The sequence below is a fragment of the Charadrius vociferus genome, unplaced genomic scaffold (genome assembly GCF_000708025.1).
Source record: "Charadrius vociferus isolate BGI_N301 unplaced genomic scaffold, ASM70802v2 scaffold429, whole genome shotgun sequence".
NCBI lineage: Eukaryota > Metazoa > Chordata > Aves > Charadriiformes > Charadriidae > Charadrius > Charadrius vociferus.
In genome coordinates this window covers 1906692-1921889 of record NW_009650250.1, presented here as the reverse complement: position 1 = coordinate 1921889, position 15198 = coordinate 1906692, and the positions used below count along the sequence as shown (strand labels likewise).

The 15198-nt window shown below is 37.8% G+C and overlaps 1 protein-coding gene across 1 annotated transcript in view; it reads right to left on the bottom strand.

Annotated features, from left to right (window-relative positions):
- Positions 1-9554, bottom strand: part of BMPR1A (bone morphogenetic protein receptor, type IA) — a 46644-nt gene extending 37090 nt beyond the window's left edge. Inside the window, exon 1 of the mRNA XM_009893031.1 lies at positions 9428-9554. The gene's annotated coding sequence lies outside the window, so the exon portion shown is untranslated. The remainder of the gene's footprint in view (positions 1-9427) is intronic.
- Positions 9555-15198: the final 5644 nt, after the last annotated feature.

The window sequence follows — 15198 nt, the reverse complement described above, 5'->3', positions numbered from 1 at the left end:
AGTAGAGAAGGAAAAAAAAAAAACCCACAAGAAAGGAAAAAAGAAGAAACCCCCAAATCCGTCTGAGCGCAAATATCTTGTAATTACAACATTCGTTATCTTACACAGAATGTGCAAAGTAATTTGGTTATTCCCAGTACCATAGAGTGATAAACACTTGTGTATAAAGTGTGACATGCTTACACACAGAGTTATTTCACAAATACTGGAGATACTAAATTAGATGGGTATATTAAGAAAGTGCTTCCACAGTACAAATAATCCAAAATTAATTCTATGCTGCGTTCTGTTTCTACTTTCACCTGCAATACTTAATTTTTAATTGGGGAGTATGTACCAAAGTATTGTTGCTCTGGGAACAATTTCCAGGGCTGTAGACGTATGTCTCCGAGCTTATCTTACCCTGTTAGCATTCTCCAAGTTTTGCCGAGATGAAAGTACATTTTCATGCAAACCGAAGTTAAACTCCAAGTGCATTGTAGATCCGCTTGGTTATGTAACTACAGAAACAACATGGCATGCACATGCACACAAACTACTCCTCTTAAGTTTAAACAATGTACTTTCATCAAATATAGCTTCAAAGACATTTCTAAATCCAAACACAGTAATCTTTCAATAAGTAGACAGAGTTCAAAGGTAATGTTTATAATACGCAACAGTTACGGTCCCCTATTTCCCTGCACCGAAGTGCTAAAGCAATAGTTAATTTTTTTTTCCCCACACACAATTAAAAAAAAACCATGCACACAAGAAGCACGGCTAGTAAGTTCAATGAGATTAAAATATTTAGATTTTAGTAGTTTTATTAGTAGTATCTCTCCCATCGGTATCCAAGCAGTTACACCACTTCTTTTCTTAGTGCAAAAAGATTATTTTAAATACATTAAGGAAGAAAAGTTTCAACAACTGTTGCACAGTAGAACTAAGAATAGCAAAACGTAAACATGTAAGGTTGTAAACATGTAACATGGAAGGTTAAAATCCTTAATTTTTTCCATTCAGATCTGTGCTTTTCTCTCCATATTGTAAGAAAGCAACTGGACTTAAGACCTATGGAAACTAAGAAGGTACAGAGATTATACTATATATTCCTTCTACCAATTTCACTTGCTTTCCTGTTTTTTCCTCTTTGACCCTTGTGGTTTGTGTCTTAAACTGTCCATACTCTGTACTACAGGAATGATTTGGACACTATTTTTTTTTTATTGCAAACACTTCCCCTATTCCTCCATCATCTTTAAACTTGAAGGTATCTCCTCTGATGTCTCAACACTTCCTTAAGCTAAAAATTTTAAAAAGTAAATCCATCTGCCTCCCCAGTCACTTCTTTATTGACTTTGGCAACTCAGTTATTGCCCAGTCATTCAAGATCACATTCTTATAACCATCTCATTCTGCCTTTTCTTACGTTACCTCTGTCAAGGCTGTTATTGCATCTAAAAGTCACTTATTCCTAATGCTTTCAAAAACTTTCTTGATAAGCTATCAATTGGCTGTCGCAAGGTACATGAACGTGCTTTACCCAAATTCCAGTTTTACAAGAAAACTGTAAAACTTCTTTCATAATCCTTAGAAGCGTTTTGCTACTCACATCCCCCAGGACAGTGAGAGACAAACGTCAGGGTATTTTTGTTTATCTACTCTATCAGAAGCACAGGTTTGATATTCTGGCACAGAATAGTAGTACAGCAGTCTGTAGAGAATATACTTCTCCCAGATCACAAATCTATAAATGCATTACATGCTCAGTTATAACTGCTCCTCTTGTAGTAACAGTAGTTTAAATCTCAAGTTGAAGCATTTCTACATAAGTATGCATGATTATTTTAAAAAAACTTTTATTTTCAATTGTGAATTTTCTCTTCCTCCTTCAGTTCCAACATGAGTTACATAATTAGCTTTTTCTGGGTTTTGGGAGTGAACAGTCAAACCAAGTATCTGTTTGCCACCGAGATGAATGTTTTTGTTTTCGGAGGAACTCATTTCAGCTTATCAATTTACCACCTGTAAAATTCTAAGATGCATTAACACATTTAAAAGTAACATCTACACGACCAAGAAATTAGGAGGCTTACATGCTTAAGTATGCAGTATGTTTCACGCTGGATTTTGAATTCCTATTAAACCCAACTGACAAACAAGAGCAAGAGTAGCCACTCTCACTGGTTCAAGACTTCCAAAAGATCTTTTCAGATGCTTTTTAAATTTTTCTTCCCAATCATGGGAATGGTGACAGTATGCTTTCTTTTCACGAGACTGTATGCCCACATAAGGATTCAGCTACATCTCAGCCTCTGGCTGAGTAATAGGCAGGGGAGGGGGAAAGGTACCATCAACTGATGTATGGAGATAGTAAGAGCAACGGAACTGTCAATGTTAATTTTGTGAGACTGACAAAGAAAACTCCTTTTTTTTTTTCCCATTAAAAACATCTTGTTAATTCAAAGATCAGGGATATAACCAAAAAACCAAATTTACAGAGGGGAAAAACTGAGCAGATTAAATTATCATAGAATTTGCAAATGTACACTTGTAAAGTGTACAGAACTTCAAGACACCTGTATAAACCTGTATGTTCTCGTACACTGCCATCTCAAAGGCTTCGGGGAGTCTCCTCTATACAGGCAGACCCCTAATCACTTTCATGCCACTGAAAGCCTAGGACTGTTTCTGTAAAAAAAATTCATATGCTTCTCCTGATGATTGAAACAAATCAGTGTTTTTGAAAAACCAGCAACTTGAAGCAACATGTTTGCATGAGAACACATCTTCACTTTGGAAATTCTCTTAATGGATAGGACTACAGACCACTCTAGCATTACCCGAACAGATTCAAATTTTCTGTCACTAAGAGCGATCCACTGCAATCATTTAAAACTTTAGTGCAAGGTGACCTGTCTATATCAAAACATGAAATAATCAGTGCACAGAAACTTCGTTACTGCCAGCAAGCCACAGCTTCTAGGAAATTCACCTGAAAAATCAGGAACGTGAGGCTTCTGTTTTCTTCAAAAGTTTGTATATAACACACACAAATGCAGGCAACATGCCTAATTTTTTCCCATGCAACTTACACATTTGATCATCCACGATTATTCTTTTTTAATACATATTAAACACTATTCCAGACAAATTTTCACTGAGAGGCAAGAACTCAGAGGATTATGTAAACCAAGTACTTAGTCCTACATACGTTGTCTTTCTGATTTGTGCATTCACAGAGTTGCAGAAGATAGCACCTGCGGTACATGCATGAAGGTAATGAAATGGGTGCCCTAACAACTAGGTTCACAAGAAGGGATGGGTAACACTCAGGTTTCTAGCAAGTCTCTGCTAAGATGACACAGTATCTCACAGCTTTCTAGATACAGGTATGCCATCATGTTTCTAAAACTTCACAGTAATGTCTACTTCTCAATTTCTTATCTATTGTAATGTTTTACTATTTTACAACTATCTGCCTTGCTGCTTTATCTAAATAAAGACCTGTATACTATGGCAACACCAAAATCCTTGCTCCGGTGGAAAGAGCAGCAAGGCTCCCTTTTCCTCCCCTAAGGCAAGTATTTGACGACAGCTCATTCTACCTAACAGTTATATTTTCCTTACCCTAAATTCGTACTAAAGTACTTCTAAAGTAACTTTTGCATTCATCCTTGCTTCATTAGTCATTCTAGAGTTGTGTACTTCCCTTAGTTTTCCCCAAGCTATATTATCTTGCCTTTTTTCCTGCTAGCTTGCTCTTCAGATTTTTAGTCAATACAACTAAAGTCATACTACTTTTTGGCACATAGCTGCCTCACCTGTGTGACATCAAGTCCATTCATGACAAAGCACATGGAAGAAAAAATATATTTTTTTTTTTTTTAATTAACCTGTACCATCAAGAAGTTATCTTCCATTCCATGCTATTAACGGATTTCCCTGTTTTCCTAAAATGGCAAAATATTTAAATTAACTGGCATATGACTATGCAATTCCTGAATATTTGCTTCCTAATTATTCAGATTATTTTTCACCATATGTATTTTAACAAAGAAAAGTTTCAGAACAGAATATTTAAGTTTTAAAAGGTTCAAATTGTTACTCAAGATCCTGAAATTCCTGTACTGTGTTGTAAACGCAAAACATACATATTTTAAGGACACGATAAAAGTATGCCTTCTTTACCTAGACTTGGCTATGGTACACAATTAATTTGTTTAAAGGATATTACATATCTGGATTAGAAGTAAGAAAACTAGCAAGTTTCTCTCATACTTTTTTTTATGAAGATTAAGGATGTTGTACAAGGACCCTTATCTAAATCAGTCTTAGATTTTGGTAAATTAAGAAGTAGCTGTATTTTAAAATACATTTTAACTGGATGCCTAGATTCATTTCCATGCAATTCCGTATCAACTACAACACTTCAGAAACATTTCATGAAACTTATCATAACATCATAACCTTGAAACCTCTGGAGAAGGACATTCTTGACTTTTAAACCTAGCTCAGAGGAACCTACTCCATAACTGACTACTTAAGACTGCTTTAAAATAGCGCTATTGGAAGGAAATATTCATTTGCTTGATTTTGCCTCAAGGAAAAAAAAAGGGGGGGGGGGGGGGGAGAGAAGGGCAAAGAAAAGCAATTCCTGAAAACAAAAACAATCCCTGTATTAATGTTTAGTAGATACCACATTTTACCATTCTTAATCTAAACATTAAGTCAACAAATAAACAAAAAAGAAAATGATGTATGTTTCTAATTACATATCCATGTTACAATAATCTGACTGTAAAATACTTTCCTATCAATACAAACATCTTCAGATTATACTGGGAATGAGTTCCCTGTATAGTTTTCTCACCATAAGTTCTTGAATTCGTTCTCTGTCCTACCCCATATAATTCCCATCTTCAGATATGGGAACAAGATACAAAATTTAGCCTCCTCTTATGACACAGGAGCTTGTCTGGATTTCTTTGAGATCTGTTACCCACTACAGTTCCAGCCGGAGCTTCTGAGCCGAACACAACCAACATAAAAACTGTAACATGAAGGAATGCTTGAACAGCTTAACTTGACCTTCCTGAACCTGACAGTCTTGGCCTAGCAATAGGCTCTTGTTTTACGCTGAGATCAAGATGGTCACACTACTGGAACCAACTGGGCTAAGCCAGGCCAAATGGAAGTCAGGAAAGCACTACTAGGAGGATACAAGTCAAAGGGCCGGCAAAACGTGTGACAGCACACCGCAGAACAGAGCGGCTCTGGAGTGGAATCACTGGCACTTCCTGTTTTGATCAACCCATTCAGAATACGACATGGACTTCTGGTTACTCCGCTTCTGGCAAATGCTTTGAGCACACTGACCTGCATTTCCCATTTGTGGTTTGAGCCTGAAGTGGCTCAGCCTGTTTGTTATGGAATTAACTCCTAGCAAATAGTTTGCCACCAAGGGAATTCAGTGGCAGCTAACCCAACCTTACAGAGTAATTGCTTCCTAACTGAACGGAGCAGATCATATGCAGTCTTGATGGTTAATAAGAAAACCATTGTGGGAACACCATGTCATCACTGGCAGATTTCGTTCTGAAACACTTGGCGTGTGTTCCTAGCTACTGAACGAACAAGCTCCATCACATGTGAAAAGATGGTTCTACCACAAGCGGTGTGGGAGGAGACACAAAGATGACGACTTTATGGACACTAGAAGCTGAAAAGTAGGAAGTTATTCCTAAACTATCAACTAAAGTTATTAGTTCAGTAGTTGTACTTTAGAGGTCTTTAATCTCATCCTAGTTGATGCCTTGCTGCAGGCAAGTCAAATGCTAAGGGACTCTTTTACATTTTAATGGAGGGTGTGTGTGCATGTGTGTCATCCAGGTCCAGTTTTCAATACCCCAAAGAAAAAGTAATCATGCAACCAAAATCTTTATATTAAATAAAGAGAAAACATGATACAGGAGACCAGTTGCAGAAGGTAATTAAGTATACATAACCATACTGATTAGGTATAATATACTAAGCTGTATTTCTCCAGTTACATGGCACTAGAAATGCGAAAGACTTGCACAAATTCACAGTTGCAGTTAAAAGACAGACATATAACCTATTCAGTAAGATGTAAAGAAATTTTACGCTGTCTCCAAAAATGGAGTAGAACTAGCAAAAGTACAATGAAGGGCCATATTACAGAGAGATTCCATATTAAAGAAAGATTAAAATAAACCATCTTGAGAACTGTCAAGAGATGTATGATACTCTTCAATGATCCTTACCATGGAGGACACAACCAAAGAGATTTAATCAAAACTCCTCTCTGTACACCAACTAGGAACTAACAAATAAATTACCAGGCAGTAGTTTTAGATGCAAACAAAATGCACCTTTAAAACTAAAGCATTCAATTTCACAAGATTTTGTGGGTGTCAAACATCATTAATGGACTCAAAACATACACCAGAAAGCAGGTCAGGCAATGAAATACAATACCACCGATCTCTCACTCGGAGTATGTAAAATGTCCGATCAACACCTGGGACGATGTACTCTGTCCACATCTGGTGTTTGTAGTTTTTCCCTCTTTTAGCCTTGGTAACCTTATTTTTTGTCTTTTGTCTTTGTCACCTTGCTATTGAAATTCAAGTATACAGTTATGAAACTGGAGGTAGAACATACATCCGAACAGAAATTATTCGCAAACGTTTTTATTTAGTTCTGCTAAACTCCCTCCTTCTTGTTGACTTACAAGCCCATAATCCTTAGTAAAAACAGGACAAGGTGTGTGAAGATAGGGAAATTTTGTGGTGGAGTGGTGTTGCCATTTTATTTTTTGCCAGATCAGCTATTTACATACATGGAAAGCATAAAACAACATCCCTCCCCTCAATTGTTGCTAATATTATTACTATTTAAAAAGACAATGGACAAGAAGGGGAAAAAAGATAACTTGTGAAGGTGGTTTGGGGGTGGTGGGTTTGTTTTGGTTTTCTCTTTTTAAAATAATACTGCATTGAATGTTTTCAACCCAACTGCATATGCTTATGCCCTGCCACTTGACACCGGAAAGCTTCTCTCTTTCCTCCTGTGTAACAGAAAGGCATCCACCCATTTTTCAGTTCATTTCAATTCAGGATAGCATTTGAAAGACTTATGTGAAAGACTTAAAGAGGGAAATACAGATGGTACCTCGAAGACGCACTAATTAGCATTTACTGGTGCTCTTTATTCAGAGAGCTCACCAATACATGGTGTCTCAATCATTACCCTTCCCCCAAATCTCTTATATGAAAGGAATGAGATTTTTCATTAATAAAGTTTACAGCACTAGTTCTCTAAATACTGCATCAACTCTAAATGCTTTCGGAGTGGGACCATTGAGAACAGAGGGCAGAGCGATCAAAGAACTGTTTTATGAAGCCCCATTGTCTACCCTCTACCATCCTCTAATCCTAAAAACCCCCGCGATGTACACAAACACAAATTATCCTTCACTGTAGCCCATTCATTGCTCTTCTGAATGGCTGATATGGTTGTTGTGTCCACAGCAGACCATCTAGGTTAGTCAAGCTATTTAATGCTACACATAGCTCTTAAAGTACACAGTCTTCTAATAGCATGCACATGTTCCCCAAACGCTTAATGTCCATTTTGAAATTTTCTTGTAATTACAAAACTGAGAATATAAACTGTTCTTTCCCGTAGACAAAGGAGAAAAGAGTGATCTTTCAAGACAGTGCCTCATCAGCAAAATCCTCTATTGATCAACAATTTAAGAACTGTTATTTACTGTTCAACTGTCTCTCTCATTGGAGGAGAAATGACCTACCTTCTCCCCACCTCAGGGAGAAAGGGGAGGAAATTAGTTCTTGGTTTTAGGTCAGTGCAAAGTCCATAATTTTCAGCACTGACTCCCAAGTCCTTTGCTTTTGAGTAGTACGCAAGTATGTTAAATCTATGCTAGCTGTTGCTTTGTTTGCAAGATACCTAGTACAGCTGTCCTTTGAATTATCCAGCATCTTTTTAGGAATATGTGATTGAATGAGAAGAAACAGTACTTGCCTGTCTTCTTGTCAGGCATAAAAATAACCTGAGTATAACAGGAAGGTGAAAGAAGCTAACATGCATGAGCAAGACATGCATTCAGCATCTAGACCAGATTACGATCTTCCTCACTGCAAGTGCTGTATATTGACTACAAATTTTGCCCTTGTCAACATGAGTTCCAACTTCATAGCTTTGTGAATTTGCTTATGGTGTGCAGAAAATTACAGGTTTTGAGCAATAAGTCAGCTAAAGATAAGATATGTGTTAGCTGAATTCAATGTTGATCTTACCCCTAAGAGCTGTTTCACTAAAATTTGACCTCCAAAAGAGGACACATGCTTTTCTGTCAGTCAAATCCACAAATGTCAAGTGTATGTTAAGATTCTCTGGCTGATCTCCGTAAGTGAGAGGCCCAGTCCTGTTGTAAGTAAAGTTCCTGTTTTCTTGAAAAGGGGTTCAACATTTGTTTGTAACAGTGGCCAAAATCTGCAAGATAACATAATGTGAGATGCAAGCTTCCTTTGAGACAGCAGGTGATGACTGGTGAAACCTCCTAGTGTAAGTCTTTGAAGCTGTCGCACCTATTAGAGACCCCATTTCTACCCAAATGGGAAAACGAGAGAAGGGCCAAGAGCATCACAGCTTCAAAACCACTGCATGTGGGCATAGCCTCACCTCCAGTTAAGCAAAACTGGAACAGTGAAAAGCTACATGTAGGAGGGCCAGTGCTCATTGGTTTTTTTTAAACAGATGTAATGTTGCAGAAGAGAATTCTGAAATACGTCAGAAATCTGACATTTCAGGATTGTTCTACTCAGCCTCTTAGTTACATTAAGGAAAAAAGCTTCAGACACCACAAAGCAGCAAACTATGAACGAAACTTCCCCATCGCTCATAATCAATCCCAGGAATGCCTTTAAGATAGCAAGGCAGTGGAATTTAGTAAGGAACACGCCCCCATAACATTTTATTAACAGCAGTGATAAAAAACCCCAGTGTAATAACATTTTGTACCAATCAAACACTGTGCCAGAACACAAGATGCCCAACAGGCACGTCACTTAGTTGTGTTACCAGTCCTTTATTACAACTAAAGCATTAGTAATAACCATGACCAGACAGATTGTGCCAAATAAAATTTGTCTCATATGGTAACTTTTTTCCAATGTGTGTTTCTACAACAGATGCCTGTGTAGTTGATGCTGTTTTGTCCTTTTTCATAACTGAAATATGGACAGACAGTAGATCAAACAGCTGTTTCAGTATGGTATTAGACTGTCACCAGCATAAAACTGAAGGCTGAGAAATTTTTATAAGAAAGGTATGGGGGCTGCATATCATATGCTTTTTATACCTGAAATACTTGAAATAGAATTTTGCATGCATTAACCTTACCTCAGAATTAGGAAACGGAATGAAACTGTATTGTACTTCAAGCTTCCTCCAGACTGCTTTCATCTGTACTTCCACTTCATTAGTTCAAAGGTGATATTATGGAAATGCATATTTCTATTAATCTGTAAAATAGGAAGAGAATTTGACTTCATATGAGAATTTATATTATATCATTAAATCATTCAGTTATGTACTTTAAAAAAAATAAAAAAAGAAAAAACATTTCTATCCTTTAGTTTAAATACAGGTTTGTCTTAGATGAACAGTGATGTCAGGGAGGAGGAGTGTTAAAAATCTCTGGAGATAGTCTTCCTATGAAAATAAGCCTTTCTGATCTCTCCCAATAACTCTTGCATTCATCTGGTCTATACCAGCCAGATTTGCAAACCTCCAGATACCAGGTTTCTCCCATTTTTTATTTAATTTTTTTTTAAACAGTTCGCAGACTAAAGGAAGGACACATTGTTGGTGACACCAATGGGAAAAACAAACAAACAATGCACAAGTCAATCCATTAAGCACTGGAGAATCTTTTGTAAGACTGCAGCTTCGCAATAAAAATCCACTGCTGTCACCTCATTAGTTCCAGTGCACAAGGCACTGCAATATACTGAGAAATAATCTGTATTTTATTCTAGGTTTATTCTAGCTGTACACAGGCATCATTACTCCTGGGAAGAAAAAGCAAGCCAAGAATTAGGAAAAAAGTACTGGCAATAGGGCAGGTTTGATTTTTTGTTTGTGTTTTTGAGCTGGTATACACCCAAGCATTAGAGGAAAGCACGGCACAGGCTCTTACCTGGCACTGTAACAACTGTGAGCAAGCCTGACGTATGTCAAGTCCCAAAGTTTCAAATGCATTGTGGACAGCTAAATTGGGCTTATCAGCTTTACTACTTAGATTCCAGCTTGAACATATGCCACCAATTGCCAACTCTTCCCATTTCATCGCAGTGTCGCAATTTCAGAACGCTGTCATTACCCAGAGATTTCAAAAAGATCGTGCATGGTTCAGTGGTGGACTTGGTGTTAGGTTAACAGTTGGACTTGATGATCTTAAAGGTCCCTTCCAACCTCGATGATTCTATACAAGAATTTTATCATATTTATCAAGTTCCACTCTTGTGACTGCAAACAACCTTGGGATTAACACAAATGCTTAAACACCAGTAATCCAGCTAGACTGTTAAAAAAAACCATATGACCAGTCTTATAGTGTAGAGATGTAATGACTTATTTTTGAAATGTCAGGGCCAAAAGTACTGGCAATAGGGATGGGCAAACCATGTGCCTGCATGATTTCCAGCAGACGAAGAGTTTCAGCACTCAGTTTCCTTCTCTTTTCCTTTCTAAGCACCGTAAAGACCTTTCCCATTACAAGAAGGTCAGAATACTTCTGACTCCATGTCCATTTATAAGCACTGTTCCTCACACACTAAGGTTTAATAGTCTTGGTAATAAATAATAAATTTGTGTAAAATGGTAACCCGAAACCATCCTGAATATCAGATAGCACCAGTTCTTAAAGACAACTGTCTCCACTGAGCAGACAGGCTGACACTTGACTATTATTTCTTCCATGGTAGAACTGAAAACAACATTCTTGCCATGCAAAACTGCTTGTGGAGATTGTTTTTGCTTTTTTTAATGTAAAGAGCCTGCAAGATATAGCCATCTCTCTCTCTAACCAAGGAATTTGAGTTCATCTTCTGTTGGACTCCAAAAGAAACAGCTATAAAACAGAAAAAAGTTGGTGTACTTTCTGTTTTTACACCACCTCCAATCCCCCTGTATCTAGTATCTGATTTATACAAAGGCAACTTTGTATTATTTAAGGAGGCTGAATTACAAGGGTAAAGACATTTCTGAACAACGCTGGTCTTTTGTTTTTAAAACTATGTCCTCCTGATATTTTTTCCAAACTCCCAAATTGATGAAATTCTTAGTAACTGTTAATTTCTGCAAGCATTCGTTGCACTTAGTGATCCCACTCCCGTGTATCAGATATCCAAGCTCTCTTACCAAACAAAATTATTTTAGTGAACTTCCTGATCTGCATGACTCAAGGTATGTCTACATTAGCATGTTAATTCAAATCAGGACTGTGCTTTTGAAATCCATCTCCCAAACAACTCCGTTTTCCTTGCTTTGCTTTACATTGCAAAGTAGTCTCCAAGTACATGAACCAGATTTCTTTTGAATAAAACTAGATCCAAGAATGAGGTTCAGGTGTGCATTGTACCTGCTCCAACCACTAACAGAAATCCAGCCACAGAATCAGACGAGGACCAGCTTGAAATGAAACCCTCACAACCTGTATGGCATGGATGCCAAGTTCTCAGCACCTGACAGATCTGATCCTATTACACCACACTGCTTGGTAGTGTGGACACAGCCTCTTTTATGACTTACCGAACTTCTGTGTCAGTTCCAAATTCATCTCTCCCTTTTTTAAAAGGGGAACTACAAAACCTCTGCCAGAGATGGGAATGAAGTTAATGATAATTATTAATTTATGCGAGTGACCTCACTGTGTTACTATTTCTTCATCAGCATGAGATGCCACTTAAGAGCATACTTAATTTTATAAAAATCAATTGACTTAAATATTTATTTTATACAATTATTCAAAATGCTTAATTATTAATGGATTACTTTTTCAAAATGTTTAGTGCCGTTCTTGATGGCATCTTCCAGAGAAGCACTATAAAGAAAAAAATAAAACTATGAATAAATTATTTGCACAACTCCACTTCCACTGTATTAGAACTTGGTCTACTACAATGACTACGAGACACACAAACAAATTTGAAAGTGCAGAGCCTCACAGTGCTTGTCACTAGTTACATATTAAATTCAGATTTATCTGGGAATTTTTCTAAGTGTTAAGATTAAATTCAGGAATTTCATATACTATTAACTCAGAAATATCAGCACCTTACCTGGGAAAAAAAAAATCTGAATTACATGAATACACTAAATACCTAGCTAACGCAGAGAACTGTACATTTTCTGCCGTTGCAGGCCCCAGGGAACAGTCAGAGTATCTAAACGAGCTGCTTTAAGCCTCATTCGGCAGGGGGGGACTGCTACCCTGCTAGCACAAGGCAGAAACCAACAGCCACCAGCAGGACAGACAGACAGGAGGGACTTGAAATGGCAAAGCTCAAGTCAGACTGACTCACCCCGAGGAGGAAACCGTACTCAGGCTGTGGATTCCTTTTTCTTGTCTTCCCACTTATCTCTAGATCGTGCTTCCCTCCTCAGTAACTCCAGTTCCTCCAGTTCCAGCGTCACATCCAACTCATTCCCTCACCTGTCTCTTCTTTAGACACTAAAAACATTCCTGGCACTTGACTGTTCCTGCACACTGTTCCTCCAGTTCATTCCCCATCTGCCCCAATGGCCTCACCAGTTTTCTGCCACATTACTTTGTTCGTCTTAAATTGCGTCTTCCTCCTCAAAGGTCCTTGCTACTTGTTACAGTTGGGAAATATGCCAAAATTTGAGAACTACCTTTAATTTGGGGGATGGGGTGAGTGGGATATATAACTCATTCCTCCAGTGTGAATTAGAAATTTCACAGCAGAATAAGACACCAGAAGTAGATGATGGGCACTCATGATGTGACCATACACATCCAGTACCCTCACAAACCTACAGCTGAATAAGCACTGCAGCTTTTAGCCCAGAAACAGAAGGGAAAGGTTGGCACATGGGAAATCTGCAATTGCAGGAAGATAGGATGCTCAGAAGGGCTTTACCTTTAAATGAAAATTGACTTACCACAGCTTTCGGAAACAGAAGGGTGCAAATAGCAAATCTTCGTGCTATTAGACATCTCTAACTCAGGTATGTATTTTAAATGCAAAACTATATGTATTTAAGGAACATAAATTTGGAAAGTAACTTTAATTAAAGTAACGTGACAGTTAATTCAATTGCAATTAAGTCCATGATCATACAAGGACTCATTGGTACAGACTATGGGTTAAATACTTCTCCATTCACTCCAGCTTCCTGCTCTTTTACTTCCTCCAGCCACCAGCACTTTGCTTCTGCAGGGTTAACCGTTCAGCTAATCACACCTTTACCTCAACTTATGAAACAGAACTGGTATTAGGATCCTGTAAATTCAGATCATGTCACAGACACGGGCTAGGGTGATAACAGGCAAACAGTTAAATCGGAAAAAAACCCAAAACCTTGAGCAATAACCTTCAGCATCTGATTTGGGGTGGGAGGAAAGGGGAGAAGGAGAAAAGCAGGTTGTGCTAGCAACATGTCTCTATGCAGTGTCAGAGTTCCCGGCCAGCTGATGGCTCTGTTAACCATAGATGGGAGAGGCTTCAGGAGCAAAATTATTCATTTTTGGGTAAGAGACAGCCCTAAACAAAAGGCTTTTTGTTAGAAATCAATGTACATAAAATACACTGCAGGCCCAGGCGGCAGCCTAGAAGATACTTCAGTCAACAGTCTCATGACTGCCCCTCCTGGTTTAGCCAGAGTTGCTGTAAACTAGAAAGAGTTTGAAAAATAGTGAGTATACTGCTTTTAGAAGTCTACTATAGCTGTGAAATTTGATTGGAATTTTGAAGGGAAAGCAGCCGTGCCAAATTTCCAAATCCTACTTCAAAGTTCATGTCCAGGGATATGAATTTCTTAAGGAAAACCTTTTCAAAAAATTTACACATGAGAAAAACCCCACAGCATGCTGGAAAGTGCAAACATCATACTGCCTGTAGCACATTTGGGGCTTGGCGGTTTTGTCTGTGGAACAGTGAATGTATATGGGCAAGAACATCTCGTTGAACAAACAGCCCTTCCAAATTCAATGAGACAGTTATATGAAATAAAATGAACTGGATGAGCTAGCATATCACTTTCCAGTCTCTGGTCACCAAGTAGCAAGATAGGAAATAAAAGCCTGAAATATGGTTCAAGCACATTTGTCCAATCCTTGAGGTAAGCCAGTTCAAAATTATTCAAAATCACTTAAATAAAAATATATCTACATGAAAGCTGATATTAAAAATGCTTTTTATGCCCCCATTCCCTTGAGTTTGAATAGATAATCACCAAGTTATTCTTGCAAGGTACTGAAAATGCAAGGAATAATACAATATTCCAGCACTTCATGTCATGCTATTCTTCACATCTGTATTACAGTGGTTTGGCCCTTCTGTATATCTGGTCAAGACTCTAAAATTAGTTCAGGATACCACTGATCCTTCTAGCCCTTTCGGGTTGTTCTTGGAAAGCCTAGGCTTTGTTGCCTTTACCGATTACTGCATAGATCCTTTATGGCAGAAAAAAATCTGTAATCATTTGTGGGGAGGTTGACAGAACTTCAGAAATACTATCTTGGAATACTTTGATGAAAACAAAGTATCACATATAAATAATACAGACAAACATCAACTAGTCAATTGAAGTACTAATCTCACCTGGCTGGTTGGTTGTGCAGGCAGGCAGAATAACGAGCGCTGCTGCCACTAATGTAAAATCTCTTGATTGACCTTTCCAGTCTGACAGAAAATATAGAACAAATCTGTAATTTAAAAAAAAAAACAAAAACAAAAACAAAAAACCCCAAACAAACTGCTTTTCTTTAAGTCAGGTCTCCCTCTTTTTAGGAAAAACTTCTCTATCAGAGGCATGCAACTTTCTTCTTACTGAGACAGAATTTTTATTTATTTCACGAACATTATTAATTGGAAGTTAAACCAATGGACTAGGCCTGGCACATTGACTTTTTTTTTTTTT